This window comes from Poecilia reticulata, linkage group LG14 (assembly GCF_000633615.1).
Source record: "Poecilia reticulata strain Guanapo linkage group LG14, Guppy_female_1.0+MT, whole genome shotgun sequence".
In the NCBI taxonomy this organism is placed as follows: Eukaryota; Metazoa; Chordata; class Actinopteri; order Cyprinodontiformes; family Poeciliidae; genus Poecilia; species Poecilia reticulata.
The window spans coordinates 21,241,981-21,259,890 of record NC_024344.1 but is presented as its reverse complement, the minus strand read 5'-3'; the positions used below and the strand labels follow the sequence as shown (position 1 = coordinate 21,259,890).

The window sequence follows — 17,910 nt, the reverse complement described above, 5'->3', positions numbered from 1 at the left end:
ACAATGTTCTGCTAGCGCATACAGTGAAGTAACAAAGGCATCCACGGTTTCATGCTCTTCTTGTTTGCGCATGTTAAACCGGGCTCGCTCATAAATAAMATTTTTCTTGAYAASGAAGAAAGCTTGAAAACCCTCACRAACTCCTTGATACGTGTTCCTGTCAGSGTCAGATAACGCTAATCCCCGCAGAACATCRTCAGCTTCRTCTCCCATGCAATAAATGAGCGTGTTAACTTGATTCTCCTCAGAACTGGAGTTCAGGTTACTTGCCAGACGAAACCGTTCGAATCGCCGTATCCACTTGGACCACTCCTGCGGCTTTGTGAAGTCGAAAGACTCTGGCGGCTGGATACTGAACGTTGCAGATGGACCCGCAGAACCAACTSTCTGTRCGTCGTCCTCAGCCATGTCTCCGGTAGCCGAATAAAGTTACAGCCTCACGACGATTTACAGCGCCMCTCCTGACACCATGTCGTGTTAACAAAAGAGTGCGTTCAGTCCAACTGTATCATCGTGATTAGTTTATTTGGCATCACACCGACTCTCAGCATGGACATTTCCCCCGCAATCAGCGTCACCTGTCTACTTAAGCCTGACGCGCCCCGTGATGTCATCACAGGTGGCCATTTGTAGTTTTTAACCGTACATACCATTAACACCACAGCAGGCATGTCCAAAGTCCGGCCCGGGGGCCAAATGCGGCCCATGGTCAAATTTCATCCGGCCCGCAGCCTCTGTCATAAAATCAATAGCGTCCTGATCTATGTGCCGAAGTCCAGATCTTAGTATCACATTAACGCAGGCAAGTCATTTGTCATTTACAATAAATCTCTGAATATTTTTTTTGTTTTGTTTTTTAAGATCAAAATAAGTCATAAATTCAGACAAGTTTTCAGTTTTCACTCCAGAATAATAAACTTTAAAAAATCTGATCAACATTTACTAATATGTCATATTTCAAATGAGCCTTGCACTTGTTGATATGACTGTTACTTGCTATTTTTTCTGTTATTTTTTCTGTTATTTAAAAATTCTGTAAATATTGAACTGCCATGGTGAGATTTTTTTTTATGTTTCAAATGTAATTTGCACACGAGTACAATTACTTCTGTTTAACCATTAGAAAAAAGTTAGTTAAAAAAGTGAAGTTAAGTGAATATTCAATTGCATATGATATGCATGTTACAAATGAACCAAAAGACATGCTTCAGATCGCTGAAATTAAAATAAAAAAGCAAATGAAAAACAGAATGACTTGCTGAAATGTGTTTAAATATATTGCTGTTCTATGTAAAGAACATCCGCCAAGGTCGGCCCCCTACATTTTTAACACACCAAATCTGGCCCCCTTTGAAAAAAGTTTGGACACCCCTGGTCTATGGGCTTGATGCATGCGCCGGCACGTCGGTGTTGCTGGACTCATCACTAGTTTTCATACTGTTTTCTAATGAGAGAGAGCTGATGAGAAACCACTGTAAGAGGAGACGTTAATTAAAAACCAGGGGATTTAGTGAGGAAAGATCAGTCAGGATCAGAGCTGGAGCTGCTGTTCTTCAGTCTGTTTCCCAGCTCAGCTTCACCATGTCGGTATTTAGCTATAAAGATGCTACGAGTCAGAGCCCAACATGCTAAAAATGTCTTTTTCTGAATGTGAAGGAAACATTTATATTTTCTATTACACTTTTTGATAATTTCTCTTTTATCCTTGACTTTAGTCTGTGAACTAGGAAGTCTCAGAAGTCACTGGAGTTCTCCCAGTGTGGCCAGCAGACTGAAGCCCTGCATGTGACCAGTGTTCCCAGTATAATAAACATTTCATTCTTTCACTTTTTGTGTATTTTTAAATATCTCAATCTGAAGTATAAGTGTATTAATGTAGCTTATGTAATAAAATAAAAATAATTTACTCTGTTAGAATTATTTTTACTCTTTGCTGTCAATAGCAGAGTTGACATACTCTAATAAATATTTATTATCTGGAAAAAAGTAAGAAAAATATGTAGTTTAATGTTTGACAATGACTGACTTATAAATCACAAGTCATTTCTCAATAACGTATAAAAAATAAATACAGGAAAATTATTTGTTTGTCTTGAAATGTTAAATGTACATTAAATTATAGAATTATGTAAATATATTCTTTAATAAAACACTGTAAAAGTGTGTCTGTTCATCAATTTCAATATAAAAATTATCAGAATCATTTCTATCAARTAAAACATTGTGCTCTTTATTCAGAAATGCTCCAAAACAATTAAATAATCACATCAAAAGTTAGAAACGCTCTCTTTAGTAATTTCTCTGATTGCCAAATATATTAATGTGTGTGAGAAAATGTGCCAATGCAGGTATTAACTTAAAATACTTTATAGAACGGCACTTTATAAAGTTAGGTCCATTCACTTGTATTAGCTTACTGGCACATATTCCACATTCAATATGGCGGACGCTGTTACGTATTGCAGCAACGGCGTCTACGTATTAATGTCTATGACCTCAAGTACACCTCGCTGCAGCAAACAGAAAGGGGCGGGGACGGACCACTGTCAGCCTCTTACCTTATTTGGAAATGGGATCATTGCAATCCGGAAGTGAAGGGGGCGCCATTTCCTATATTATCCGCGTTCTCCCGTTTAAATTTTCTTTTGAAATCTGTGATATAGCTTCATCTGTAGGAAGGAGTTTCACTCTCAGCATGTATTTCAACTTCTCTTTTTTATTTACTTCAGCGCAGCCGCAGCTTTTAACAAATTCCGTAGCTTTCTGTGTACTTCTAAATCTGCTCCTTTGTCGCATCTTCTTGGGCCTGCTACTGCCTCTAGTGGCGTGGGGGTGGTAGCACAACTAATATAAATACATTACTAAGTCAGATTACCAGTCTTTATTATTTATTATTAATTCTGGCATTACTGGAACCGCAAAAGATAAAGTCCCTCACAAAACACCATACTTTTTAATTTTCTTAAGGAAGTAGAGCTAATTAAATGACATAAACAAGATCTGAAAGTGTTTCCAGTTTCACTCGATGGCCGACCTGTTGAAACTATGGCAAATTTTAAATACCTTGGATAATTCCTGGACAGTCAGCTCAATTTTGCTGAAAACACTGGCTACATTTTTAAGAAACGTCACTTTATCTTTTAAGAAGACCCAATGATCTTGGGGTTACCTAACAAGTGCAACTCGTGCAAAACCTCTAGTTAGTTAGAGGTAACATTAGCTAACTTTACCTCTAGTTAAGCAATGTTAACATTTTAACAATGAGTTAAAATGTTACAACTTAAAAATTTAACTTCAGTTTTAAGTCATCTCATGTTTTAATTGTTGAGTGCTTTAGTTTTTCATCTCCTCAGCTGGTTTGGTCACATGAGCTGCTGACTAACAGACAATCTTTTAAGAATACTTGGAATAGCAGGAAAAATAGTAGGTAAATAGTGGTGAAACCAAAAACAACTCTGTCTAAACTGCTTGGAGCATCCATCCTCTTTTCTTCCTCAGTTTGAGCTCATGAAGGCGTTACTGTGTTCCTCTGGTAAATATAGAACATCTATTAGACGTCATTCACTGACAGTGCAATAATTATTCTTAGCCAAATTAAATAACATTTACCTGCAAAATGCTGTGTTTACTTGATGCACTAATTGTTTATATTATGATTAATTAGTTTTATTTTATTGTTTTAGAGTCAAAGACAATTTTAAAATGTCGGTAATAAAACAAAATATTTGAATTACCTTGACCATCTTGTGTAATTAATCTTTCCATGTAATTGTAGCCTAGAACAATGTAAGTACTGCAGTGTAGTTATGCATGTCATGTACAAAATAGGTACATAGGAATATTAGCACATTCATGAGTAATTAAAATTGTAGTTTATTATCAATAGCAGGAAATCAAAACTAAAAATTAAGTGTAATCTAAATACATTACTAATATATTAATAGTATATTTAAAATATATTTGAAGTATATTACATATATATTTTTAATATAATTCTGAGACAGAATTATTACACTCAAAATATAATAATTATATCAAAATATAATAATAAAGCTCTGAAATATGATATTTAAAAAGTATACTTTAAGTACACTTGAAGTTGTTCCAAAAAAGTATGTATAGTATACTAAAATATACTATTAGTTGTAATTTAATGCTATTTAAATACTACTAAAGTATACTAAGCACAAAATTAGTCGTTCCAAAAATAGTACAGTTTAAGTACATTGATAAAAATATACTAAAGTATGTTAAAATGTAGTATACTAAAGTATACTTTTTTTCACCTGGGTGGCCATAGTACACCAACAATTTCAAATTAAAACTACAGATATCAAAACCCAGTTCAAATACAATATGGATAATAAAGGAAGAAAGAAAAAAGTAAGAGCAAACAGTCATTAAAGTAAAAATGGGACTAAAATAGAACTTGATATTAGTCAAAGCATCTACAAAAATACATTATTTACTAACTAAGAGTGGCCTTAAATACATTAAATGTTTGTCATTTAAAGAATCTTTTTTTTCAATGAGATTTAGTTTTTGATTCTTTTGCAGATCAACCTCTCCCTGCCGATATAATCTCCATGAGAGATTCTATAAAGGTACAGAGTCTGAACTGTAGATGACTGCTGGCCTCTGTTTCATATTAAACTGCGTGCCATGTGCTTCTGTGAAGATTATCAGCCAACCTTACACTGTGTGAACCTGAAGCTTTAGTTTGGTCATACTCTGACTTCCTGCTGACCTCAGCTCGCCTCCCTCCATCCTGTTTCTGCAGAGTCACTTTGCAGCTTTTGTCTCTCTTTCATTTTCCTCTCTGATTATGTCAGCAGAAAACTGCCCCACACTCAGCTGTATTTACTCCTGTTAGGGTAATGAAACAGACATCTCGGAGTCAACATGATTTATCACTTTGGGGTTAAATTAGGCAGACGACGCAACAACTCACCAGTAATTTGGATTGTCTACTTGCCTGATTGCAGTGCAAAAAGAAAGATGATCAAGAGAAAAGCAAGCAAAAATGACTTAACCTTAATCAGAACCAATCACAGCCTTGAAGCCAGACTGTCTTGAAAACATCCAACTAAGCTTGACTGTTACATTCCAAAAGCTTTCTGAAAAGATTATATGTAAAGTATCAACTGAAATCCTGGCCTGATTAAAATGTGCAGTTTTATGCACGTGACAGAGAAGATTCTAGATGTTGGAGCTACAATCCTATTTTTTTGTTGTTTCTGTAGCTTCACAGATTTTACATTATGCTAAAGCTGACTGACAGTTCAGCTTGTTGAGAGTATTTCTGTATTCTTTGATAAGTTGGCTCCTTTTTAGCCTACTGAACAAAATTAGAATCTAATGGTGAAGTGCTTTGTTTTTGTTTTCTTTCTTTTATAACCATCTATTAGCTTAGCCTAGCACCAATTTGTTCAGTGACTGTTTTGGTTGTTTATGCTAATTGTGTTAGCTATTTAGCAACTAATTCTTTAACATTTTTCCTGAAACCTGCATGTATCGAGTTCAGCTTAGTAGTTGTATATACTGCTGTATTGATTGTTTCCCCTCTTTTTTAATATTAATGAGCTAATAAGGTTATTAGCTTAACTTATGTCAAAACATTAATTCAGTAGTTTCTACACCACAGGATTCTGGGATTAACTTTACAAGCCTCCACACTCCATTTCCCATCCACAAAAATATGGGAGTAAAACTTGTCTTTTTAACAAAAAGCTGATAGCAAACTGATAGCAACGTAATGCAAACTGTAATGGTATTCTTTAGAAAGTTAGCTGTCATTTATCAGCACAACATTAGCTCATTCCTTGAGCTCAGGAGTTGAGATGCTCTTAAAATGTACAGAAAATGAGTGAGAAAGCTGGAAGACAAAAGATCAAAGTCTGGCGTGGATATTTCAACAACACTTACGCTGAGTGTTTATCCATCAACATATGCGGTTTGTATCCGCCGTTATTAACACAACAACAGTTACAGAAGAATGAGAGGCAACAGAAGAGTCCCACAGGCAGAAACAAACAGGCTGTTAGGAACTGAAAAGATGACCAAACAAAAACAGCCTGAGACAAAAGACGGAAGAGTTTAGGACTGATGGTGACAGAGCATGAGTCTCTATCTATAAATAATTCTCTTTAAAGCACACAGCAGCTTATTATTCATTTAAAGTCCTCATGACCTAGAAACTGCTCCTAGTGTGTTTGTCTGAAAGCAGCTGAGGAGGAAGATGAGTGGAAAAAGAGAGGACATGAACATGAGAGAAAGAAAAGAATCACAGAGAAAAGTGGAAAAAATGTCAAGATGGAACAATGAAATATGAGTTGAATAATGAAGACAGATGAGGGCTGAGTTCATCAACTAATCAGGTTCCATCCAGAACGTTTTCATCAGAGCGGTGCACATCCAATCAGGGCAAAACTCTCGTCTCTAACAGGCACTTTCACTGAGCAGAGCATCTACATTTTATTTCAAATACACATGTGAAGGTCAATTCATCCTTTTATAGCTCTGAGCAGATAGTTTTCAATATAAATGCAGACTTTATATATTCAAAACTAGGGGTGGGTGATTAAAATGATTTTATCGATATATTAAATTATTGGCTTTTGAATATTACATTTTTTAATAATTTGGATTATTTTTCATCAGTGCAGTTCAGTGATGTTAACACATGAACTATGATCACCTTGTGAAGTTATACTCGTGTTCGTTTCAGATAAGGTTACAGATAAGGTAATACTTTGTCTTTTAAAACATCAGCATCAAATTATTATCAGAAGGAAAATGTGTTGGAAAAATAACAGAACAAAAGAAAAAAACCACCCAAACTAAGCTTTCTCATTAAAAACTATTTTTTTCTTGTATTTTTAAGTCGTTCGTCTGGTAAAATAATTTTTTATTATGCTATGACTATATTCTCGAAAATAAAAAATCTCATAGCCTGGCCCTGACGCTCTGTTGTACAACTCACAGAAGAGATGATTGAAATAAGTCACTTTTTCAAATTTGTAATTTGTTTAGTAGAAAAGCAAAAAATAAAATCGTAAATTAGATCAAGTATGTTACATTTTTTTTAATTAAAAACCAAACAATGATGAATACAACCTAATGTTTGACATGTTCATGCCATCTAGACCGACACTTTCTGTGCAACAGACTAATATACTCACAATTCAACATCATTTTTCGGGAAAATGACCACCAGTTCAGGTTGTTTCTTCCCAACTCTGGTGTATTTGCTCTTCATGCTGATTCTGTATGTTAATCTGACGTCAGTTGAATGCTTTCCATCCCGATGTCGGATTTAGAAACAAAAAGTCATTTTGTCTGGCAGGAGAGGGAATCTGCTGTTCAATAAAACTGTTGCCAAGACAAATCAATCCCAACCCCCCCTCCGGTACACACTAACACCCCTACAGGGAGCAGAACCATGGCAACTAGGTAGCATCCCCCCGTCATTATCTTGGTTGCAGCAGTCTGTGACCTGAAGAGATGGGGGGGTGAAGAGGGTAGGAGAGATAATGTAAAGACACAAGGAGGGTTGAAGGACAGTTGTGTAATGATTTATGAGTGTAACCTGAGACACATGACACCACTGAAATACTGTGGTGTCATGTTCATAAGAAAAACAGATAAGCTGATATGCTGAATAAACTCAGAGTACATGAATTTTTCTGACTTCCACCATTTGTCGCCAGAGTGTAGAAATAAAAAATGTGAAAACTTAAAAGTTTGTTTGTCCCAATGCAAAGGCATCAAAAGGCCGAGCATTTCACTTGTAGTTTTCTCATTTCAGTCAACATTTCTTATTCGATAGAAGTGGGCTGAGCACCCAGAAAATGTAAATAAGAGTAGCTCTACTTAATTTTTATTCCAGTAAAAATAAAAAGAAGCAGTCCAAGAAAGGCTGTTTGTGTTTTCCTTTCCCCTCCCCCTTCTTTTGTTTGCCTCTTCACAGGTAGTAGCTGGTGTCAGTCTCCCCTGATTGATCCACTCATGGGCCAATCACTATCCAGAGAGCCTGAATATATAAGCAGCCCACCTAGGGAACTGAGAGCTGGGTCCAGCTGGGAGAATGCAGAAGAGGTTGAAATTCAAATTTGAACAAAAGCTGTTTTGTCGAGACTGCATGAAAGAGCTAGGTTCGTTGGAGCGACGTGGAAAAATCAAAAACAGAAATATCGCATTTGTAAAAGGCGGATTTGGCATAAACTGGTATGTGAATGGTTTGGATGGAAATGGAGATAGAAAATGAGGAAGATGGGGATTTTGAGGGGTGGACGCCAGTGGGATGAGGGAGAGGATGTAGAAGAAATAAAATAGATGAAGGAAAGGGAATTGGTGATAATCAAGACAGTAAACGAACTGAAAGGAAGTAGCTCAGAAGAAGAAAGGATAGTTAGGAGGAAAATTGTGAGGGAGGAATTTAAAGTACCGTATTTTCCGCACTATAAGGCACACCAGATTATAAGGCGCACCTTCAATGAATGGCCTATTTTAAAACTTTTTTCATAAGGTGCACAGAATAGTTGCTACAGTAGAGGCTGGAGTTACGTTATGCATCCACTAGATGGAGCTGCACTAAAGTGAATGTCAACAAAACAGTCCAACTCTGGTCGACAAGGAGAGCCTTCCAACTGGGCTGGGCGTGGCCGGACGATGGTCACCCTTCTCCGTTTGCGCACAGCATGTTCGTGGAGAACGTGGTGCTAAATGACCTGCAGATGACCTGATTCTAAACAGTCGGTAGGTAGATAGGTCAGTCAAACATTATTAATAGATTACAAACCAGCGATCTGACAACTATCCCAGCATGCACTGCACACTTCTTCTTCTATGGGGGAAAATGAAGTCGGCAGCAGCTAACCATAGTTGGTAGACCTGTTGTGGCTCAATATTGGTCCATATATAAGGCGTACTGGATTATAAGGCGCACTGTCGGCTTTTGAGAAAATTGAAAGGTTTTAGGTGTGCCTTATAGTGTGGAAAATACGGTAATATTGAAACTTAAGAATGAGGAAGAACAGGATAAAATCAGCCCCATTGTGGTGACAAGTGAAATTAAAAATAAAATTGGAGATGTTGAAATGGTAAAGATTTTGAGAGACGGAAACCTATTGGTAGTATGTAAAGATATAGAACAAAAGAATAAGGCTTTAAATGTGGAAAATATTTGCAAAAGAACTGTGCTGGAGAAAAAAATCATGGGAGAAAATAAAAAAATTAGAGGAGTGATTTATGGGATCCCTCTAGATGAAGATCTTGATAAAATTAAGAGAAGTGTTGTAGGTGCAAAGTGAATAACTTGAAAAGATTGTCAAAAACAGTGGATGGAGAAAGAGTAGGAAGTTTGTCAATTCTTACTGAGTTTAAAGAAAAAGAGTTACCAAAAAATATAAAAATAGGGTATCTCAGTTTTCAAGTTAGACCTTATGTACTGTCGTGAAAACTGGTACAAGAATGTGAGATCTGTCCAGGTACACGCAGAAAACGGAATAAAGGCCTAAGAAATAACAGCAAATCTTGTATATTGATTTAATGATGATTAAAAGAAACAAGTATAAAACATAATGCTCATGTGAAAGTAAGAATGTCTGTAATGTATAATCAAAATATATGTTCTGTATTTTTGATTAGTTGAATGTCTGTAATGTATAATCAAAATATATGTTCTGTATTTCTGATCAGTTGAACATTATAATGTAATTATGGAAATTTAAGTTTGTACCTTTTGAGTTAACAATAACAGCTTGATTGTTGTATAATGTGATGATGAGTGAGGAAGAGACATACTGAAGTAATAAGTTGATAAAGTAACACAGTGATTATGCTTTGTGATGAATTACAAAGACAAAATGAAGAAGGATTTAAGATTGCGAGAAACAGAATAAACTGTGTTGTAAGGAGTACACTGAGCAGGGTGGGGGAACAGATGGCCAGAAACAGATGGCCAGTGGAAAAAGGGAAGTACCGGAGAATTGCTGTAATGAGGCATAAGTGAGTCATAAAGGAGGTGATGGTTGGGGAAGGTTGGGACTTTCCACAGACAGTGGGGCGGTTCTAAAGTCACGTAGCCCTGCCCCGTAAACAGCCCTGGGTTGAGAGGGTATAAAACCCAGAGGATAGGGGAGGAAAGAGGTTCTTTGTCCGCGGCGCAGAAGAGGAGCCAACAGAGGACCGCACCCCGGGACCAAGGGAAGCTCAAGACTTCACGCCACCAAGAAGGGACGAGTTCCACCAGCCCCGACCCTGGGTTCCTGATCCGACCAACTCCTCTGCCTTTTACCCAATGTTCTCCACTCAACTGCAGCCGACTTGGAGAAGAGACGGAGGTCATTTAATGACAAAGACTCTGCACGTTAGAAGGATAACGGACAGTTCTGCTCTGCTTCTCTTCTGAAAGAGAACTTTACTCCGCCGGGGCAAAGACTTTGGCCAAGGATATTTGAAGATTTCAGCTGCCGAGATCAAGTGCCATCGGGTATGAGTTGACCTGCCTCTCCCCCCAAAGTCTCGCTCAGTAAACTCAGTGACACAGGTTAGGGATAGGAATGAAGACAGGATGTGATTGATTTTAAATTGATTTTATTATATTCTTACCRATTTCATAATCTTTGGAAAATAAACCTGCTTGTCATTTGCTCCTGCTAAAGCTTGGTTAATAAAGTCATATTCTAAAATATTAATGAGAATTGTGGACAGTGAATTTAATTGTGTCATTTTTGATCATTATTGGTTCTCCTGATTGTAGTAAAATTAGCACACATGATTCTAGAGATGTGGTGGCTTTGTATTTTCCTCTGGTGAGTGTTAGAATAATGACCCTGGGACTTGAGTCTGAGTCACTAAATCCAATCTAGCCGTTAACAAGTGCCGTTATTTTAGGGAAGGAGCTACCGTTAACAGGAGTGGTTGTARGGGTTATGCAGCTGTGAGGGCTACTCAGCTGACTGTTCCTCAACTGAAAAGGGTCATAACTTCTGGATCGAAGGTAGTTAGAGCTAGACGAGTCCTTTCTGCTCCCAGTTTGACTAGATAATCCTACATAAACTACCTCTAGGGTAAGACCCAAGTTTCGGGGATTTTCCGGACCTATTAGACAGAGAACTGGGCAGTAGCAAGTCCAGAGGAGTACTGAGACGTAGACGGGGCTGACTACTGCAGAATAACAAACAGTACCTCCACCACTTCAGTGTTTCAAATGCCAAAGGTATGGACACATAGCAGCAGTTTGTAAAGGAAAGCAGAGATGTCCAAAATGTGGAGAAGATCACAATTTAGAAGAATGTAAAGAAGAAGCACAAGAGAAATGTTGTAATTGTGGAGGGAATCATAAAGTTACGTATGGAGGATGTGAAGTAAGGAAGAGACCAAAAGAAATTGTACAGATTAAAACAACTAAAAACATAAGCTATGCAGAAGCAGTTAAAAATGTGAAGGAACAGAAAACAAGAGAGATTGAACAAACAGTGAGTCAAACTACACAGCAATCCAAAGTACAGATAGAAGAAAATGTTGCAATACCAGTAGAAAAACTAATAGCATATGTTATCAACTGCACTGACCAAGCCAACCACAAAACTGAAAAGATTAAAATAATTGTGAGAGGAGCTGAAAAATTTTTGGGCTTTAAAGAGGGTTCATGGGAGAACATAAATAAAAAGTTGGAGGTAGATGCTAGACCAGGACCATCAGGTGAAAACAGTTCATGTTAAAATTACAATGGAATGCTAGAAGTTTAATTGCTAACGGACAGGAACTTAAAGGTTATATTGATGAGCTTGAAGAACAACCGGAAATTATTTGTGTTCAGGAAACATGGTTAAAAACAACATTAGATTTTGTGATTAAAGGATATGATAGTGTAAGAAGAAATCGACCAGAGGGAAGTGGAGGAGGATGTGGAATATTTATAAAACAAGGGATACAATATCAGGTATTAGGAAAAGAGAAATAACTAGAATATTTGGTAATTGAGATATGGAAACAAGAAGGTAAATTCAAAATAATACATTTTTATAATCCATTTAAAACATTATCGATTGAATTAAAAGGGGAGTTAACTGAATATTTGGAAGGGAAAGTAATTTGGTGTGGAGATTTTAATGCAAATAGTACATTGTGGGGTAAATGTAATGATAAAAACAGACAAGTTATAGAAGAATTAATGGAAATGAAAAATCTAGTATGTATTAATGATGGAAGGGGAACAAGAATAGATATAAGAACTGGGATGAAATCAGTTATTGATTATTTGGCATTTGTGGTATTTGTGAATGGTTCACATTGATAAAAAAATCTACAATAGGTAGTGATCATTATCCCATAACAGTAAGAGTAGGACCAAATTTAAATAATAAGTATATAAAGCTTGGGAAAAAGTTACATTTTAATAAGGCATACTGGATTAAATTTAGATATTTGAGTCAAATAAACGTAGAAAAAGTATATATGAGGATGCATATAAATGAGGAAAATGTAATAATTTCTAAGATAATAATGGAAGCAGCAGATAATTCTTTAAAGAAACCAGGGTGTAAAAATGATAAGAAAATGGTGCCATGGTGGACAAATGAGTGCAAAGAAGCAATAAAGTTAAGAAATAAAGCATTTAAGGTACTAAAACATAATCTAGTTTATAAGAATTTAATTGATTATAAAAGAAAGTAAGCAATAGTAAGGAGAACTATAAAGAATGCAAAAAGAATATTGGAGAAATGTTTGTAGTACGATAGGGAAAGAAACAAAAATTGAGAAAATTTGGAAAGTAATTAAAAGAATGAATGGTATAAAAAGAGAGTTTGAATATCCATCCATCCAACCATCCATTTTCTTTACACCTTTGTCCTAGTGGGGTCGGGAGGGTTGCTGGTGCCCATCTCCAGCTAACGTTCCGGGCGAGAGGCGGGGTCACCTGGACAGGTTGCCAGTCTGTCACAGGGCAACACAGAGACACACAGGACAAACAACCATGAACACACATACTCACACCTAGGGACAATTTGGAGAGGCCAATTAACCTGACGGTCATGTTTTTGGACTGTGGGAGAAAATCGGAGTACCCGGAGAAAACCCACGCATGCACAGGGAGAACATGCAAACTCCATGCAGAAAGACAGGGGCCGGGAATCGAACCCAGAACCTTCTTGCTGCAAGGCAACAGCTCTACCAACTGTGCCACCAAGTTTGAATATCCTATACTAAAAATAGATGATACAAATATAATAAGAGATGAAGATAAAGTTGAAATATTGGCAAGTACATTCAGTAAAATTCATAGTTCAAATAATATTAGTGAAAAGGGAAGAAAAGGAAGAGAACATACAAAAAATATAAAGATTTATTACAGAGCAGTGAAGAAACAAATAATTCGTTGAATGTTGAGTTTACAAAAACGGAATTGAATTATGCACTTAAGAAGACAAAAAACACAGCACCAGATAAAGACCAAATTTAGTATAGAATGATAAGGCAACTCAGTGAAAAATCTAAAGATATATTATTACAATTATATAATAAAATTTGGGAGGAGGGAAAATTACCCTTGACCTGGAAGGAATCAATTATACCAATAGCTAAACCAGGAAAAGATCATTCAAACCCAGAAAACTACAGACCAGACAGAGCTTTAACATCAAATCTATGTAAAATAATGGAAAAAATGATTAATAATAGACTAGTATATTATTTAAATAGTAAAGGATATATGTCAAAATATCAAAGTGGTTTTCGAAAAGGGAGGAGTACTAATGATCCAACGCTATGTTTAGAGCATGAAATTAGAAGAGCACAAGTATATAAAGAAAGTGTAGTGGCAGTATTTTTTGATATAGAAAAATGTCATGAGGCGGTGTGGAGGTAGGTGAGGAGAGACGCAGGATGTGATGAAAATGATATGTTTAATGAATAAATCCAACGACAAGGAACAGCGGGGAACAACACGAGGAAACTGGCAGCACGGAGACAGGTGACATCAATCGACATACAATTGACATTCAGTAGACAAGGACCCGACGAAGAACACAGACAACAGGGGAGACTAAATACRCACGGGGCAATCACGGGAACGAGACACACCTGGGAGACAATCAACGGGGAAAGACGCAGAGACAGGACTAACAGGGAACAGAATCACACAGAAACTAGAAAATAAACACATAGAAACACGGATCATGACAAAAAAGTATATGACATGATGAGGGATTATTAATTAAATTATAGAAGTTGGGTATGAAAGGGAGAATATTTAAATGGATTAAAGACTTTTTAACAAATAGAAAAATACAAGTTAGAATTGGTGAAGTTATCTCAGGAAAATATATAGTAGAGAATGGAACTCCACAGGGAAGTATTATAAGTCCATTACTCTTCTCAATTATGATAAATTATGTATTTAAAGATATTGGAAAAGACGTGGGTTGTTCACTTTTTGCAGATGATGGAGCTGTTTGGAAAAGAGGAAAAAATGTTGACTTTATTGTTAAAAAATTACAAGAGCTTATTATTAATGGGGATTTAAGTTCTCCGTTGATAAAACGAAAGTAATGATATTTACTCAAAAAAACAATAAACAAGGAAATAAAATTAAAATTATATAACCAAGAATTAGAGCAGGTAAAGTGCATAAATTTTTAGGGTTATGGTTTGTTGAAAAGTTAAAATGGAATATACATATTCAAAAAGTTGTTGATAAATGTAAGAAAATTTTGAATATTTTGAGATGCTTGGCTAGCAGTGACTGGGGAGCAGAGAGGCAATCATTAAAACAGATTTATACAGGTATGATAAGATCTAACATAGACTTCGGTTGTCTAGTTTATGGTTCAGCAGCAAAAACACATCTGGTTAAATTAGACATTATCCAACATCAGGCACTAAGATTATGTACTGGAGCATTTAAAACCACACCAACAGCAGCAATAGAAATAGAAATGTGAGAAATGCCGTTAGATTTAAGAAGAACAAAATTAGAAATTAATTATTGGTTAAATTTGCAAGGCAATAACTTTGATCATCCAACTCTGAAATTTTTAAATCCATGTTAGAAAAAAAAAAGAAAGAAATGAGGAGTTTTGGATGGACAATTGAAAAGAAAAGAAAATAATTTAAAATCAATTGTTTAGAAATTAGTCAAACAACGCCAATATAAATTTTACCACCCTGGTTTCTACCAGAAGCAACAGTAATGGAAAAGAAACTAGATAAATCATACATTGTAGATAGTTATTCAGTGCAATTATATTTAATTAATTATCAATATATTCAAATTTATACAGATGCATCAAAAATAACTGGGAAAATAGGAATAGCGTTTGTAGTACCAGTTTGTTGTAGCGTTTGTAGTATAAAAATAGGAAAACGAATTACAAAACGAATGAATTATCGGTATACACAGGAGAAATGTTGGCAATATTTAGTTTTACAGTGGGTAGAAGACATAAAATCATTAAAAACAATAATATGTTCAGATTCAAGCTCTGCATTATTAAGTTTAAAATATAATCAAACAGATAGTAGGATGGAAATTTTATTAGAAATATTTCATACATTATTCAGAATACAAAACATGGGTTTGATAGTTATATTTGTGTGGGTTCCAGCACATATTGGAGTATAAGGAAACGAGAGGGCAGATAAAATGGCAAAGAGGGCAGTTCAAAATCCTATTAGCTTTACAGTTAAAACAAGTAAATCTGAAGGAAATAGCATTGTTAAAGAGAAACCGATGAAAGTATGACAAAAAAGGTGGGATGAAGATAAAACAGGAAGATGGTTTTATAAAATTCAGAAGATTGTAGGAGAAAGAAGAAATGGAATAAGAAGCAGAAAGGAGGAAAGAGTGATAAGGTTGAGATTTGGACATACAGGACTTAATTATACACTTTTTAAAATTCAAAAGGCAGTAAACTGGCAAATGTGATTACTGTGATAAATATGAAACTATAGAGCAAGTTATATTAGAATGTCATTAATATAAAAAAGAACATATATGAAGAGATAGTTTGAAAGTATTAAGGAAAAGGTTAATTTATTAGATATTTTGAGGAAGAATTTGGGGAGTAAACATATGCAAATAATTATTCAATTTCTTAAGAAAACTAAATTATTTCATAGAATTTTATTATAGTGGGTATGTTTGTGAATGTGTGCATAGAAGAATGGTATACAAAGTTGTGCATAAGCACGTATGTGTTTTTACATGTGTATGTGTGAGTGAATGTTTAGGTAGAATTTATGGTAGAATATATATATATAGATATGGATAAATATAGACCATCACGAACCGCACTCCATACCAGTAAGTGGCGGTAATGCTACTAACAGTTTGTTGCCAACCGCCAATAAAACCGACAAGAAGAAGAACTGAGAGCTGCTGGCTAGCTGACACATGTCTTGTTGCTGGTGCTCTTTGTGTAAAGGTTTGTGATGGGAGTTAGAGGACTAGGTAAGTTTGGGGTAACCTCTACATTTTGGTCACGTAGGTGTTTTTCTGTTAGATACACTAGGCAAGTAGGTTGGTGCCGCCCATGTAAAGTTTTGGTGAAACTTTTGTTAGATCAGGTAAGCAGGGTTTTTGTTTTCTATTTCTTTTCTTTAGCATAGACGGTAGATAGGCCCTGTTTTATTATTTTCTTTGATTTGGCACCACCTAACTGTCCCTTTCTCCTCCACAGTTTGAATGAGCCTTCTGGGATTTTTGTTGTAAATAAACACCTCGTTTTTTTTTGTGTGTGTGGTTTTTTTATCACATTCACTTGGACTCTGTCAAATTTTTGTGATTGTCGTGTTACTCCCCTTCTCCTCACAAGGGGGGGCCATAACACAAGTGGGGGCATGTCAGGGATCACCATTTTCCCTGAGCTGTAGGCATCCACAATAATTTGAGAGATCTTTGTGTCCGTTTAGAAATGACCTTAAGCTTAGAGGAGTTTGTACAGGTTCTTAGCCATGAACAGCTGGAACTGTGTCGTAAGGACGACTTATGTCTGGCTGAACGCTATGACATTCCAGTGAAAAAACATTTTTCAAAAGCTGAAATTAAAAAAAATTGTTATTCAAAAACTGGTTGAGATTAAAGTCCTTGTGGACACAAGCAAAACTGATGTGGATGTTTGTGGTGATCTTTCTGTTGATCTAGGACTCCCTCCTTTGAAAGATGAAGGAGCTGCTGTAATCCCAACTCCCCCATAGGGGTTGGCTTAACCGCAGGCACCCCCTGCGACTTTACCACGGTTCGATCCTATGTCGCCAGAGCTCAGTGACTCCAGTGATAATGCCAGACTCGAGGTTTGGCTGGCTCGCCTACAGTTGGAGGCACAGGAGAGGGAGTTGGTAAGAAAAGCTGACTTTGATTTCAAACTTGAAATGCACAAATTGGAAATTGAAGCTGACAAAGATTAAACGAAACAGCTTGAGGTAGAAGCCATGAGGCTTTCATGTGGCAAATCACCTCCTCATTCATCTGTGTACTCTGATTCTTCACAGGTGGTGCCAGATAAAAACAAGTTTGATGTTAGCAAGAATATTGCTTTGGTGCCTAGCCAGAGGTTGCAGACCCCTGTTGGATGGGAGCAGCTAAATTTAGTCTGATTTTTACACTACAAATAAATCTCCAGATCTGTGGATTACACAAAACATGTTTTGGACAAAATCATTCTTAGAAAATAAGATTTTAATATGCTCAGTTTTGCCTATTTTGAGCTCCTTTCAGAATGAGCTGTTTTAGGGCTCTGTCACTTTAAATCCAAATAAGTTGCTGCTGACCCCTCCTCCACAATTCAACTTTTACAGATGCACACAAAAATGGCCGCAAGCAAAGATGCGATTATACAACCATACATCTTTGAAAAGCACAAGTGAAGCCTCCTGTAAAACCAAAAATGCAAGTGGTTTCTGAAT

At 36.2% G+C, this 17,910-nt stretch overlaps 1 protein-coding gene and 1 long non-coding RNA gene across 6 annotated transcripts in view; one reads left to right on the top strand and one right to left on the bottom strand.

Annotated features, from left to right (window-relative positions):
• Positions 1-17,910, bottom strand: part of dbn1 (drebrin 1) — a 182,276-nt gene that overhangs the window by 53,034 nt on the left and 111,332 nt on the right. The window lies entirely within an intron of this gene.
• LOC103476235 (uncharacterized) lies at positions 8,967-17,706 on the top strand. Its single transcript, XR_535428.2, has 3 exons — positions 8,967-10,492; positions 17,150-17,343; positions 17,497-17,706. It is a non-coding gene; the product is annotated as an uncharacterized LOC103476235 (long non-coding RNA).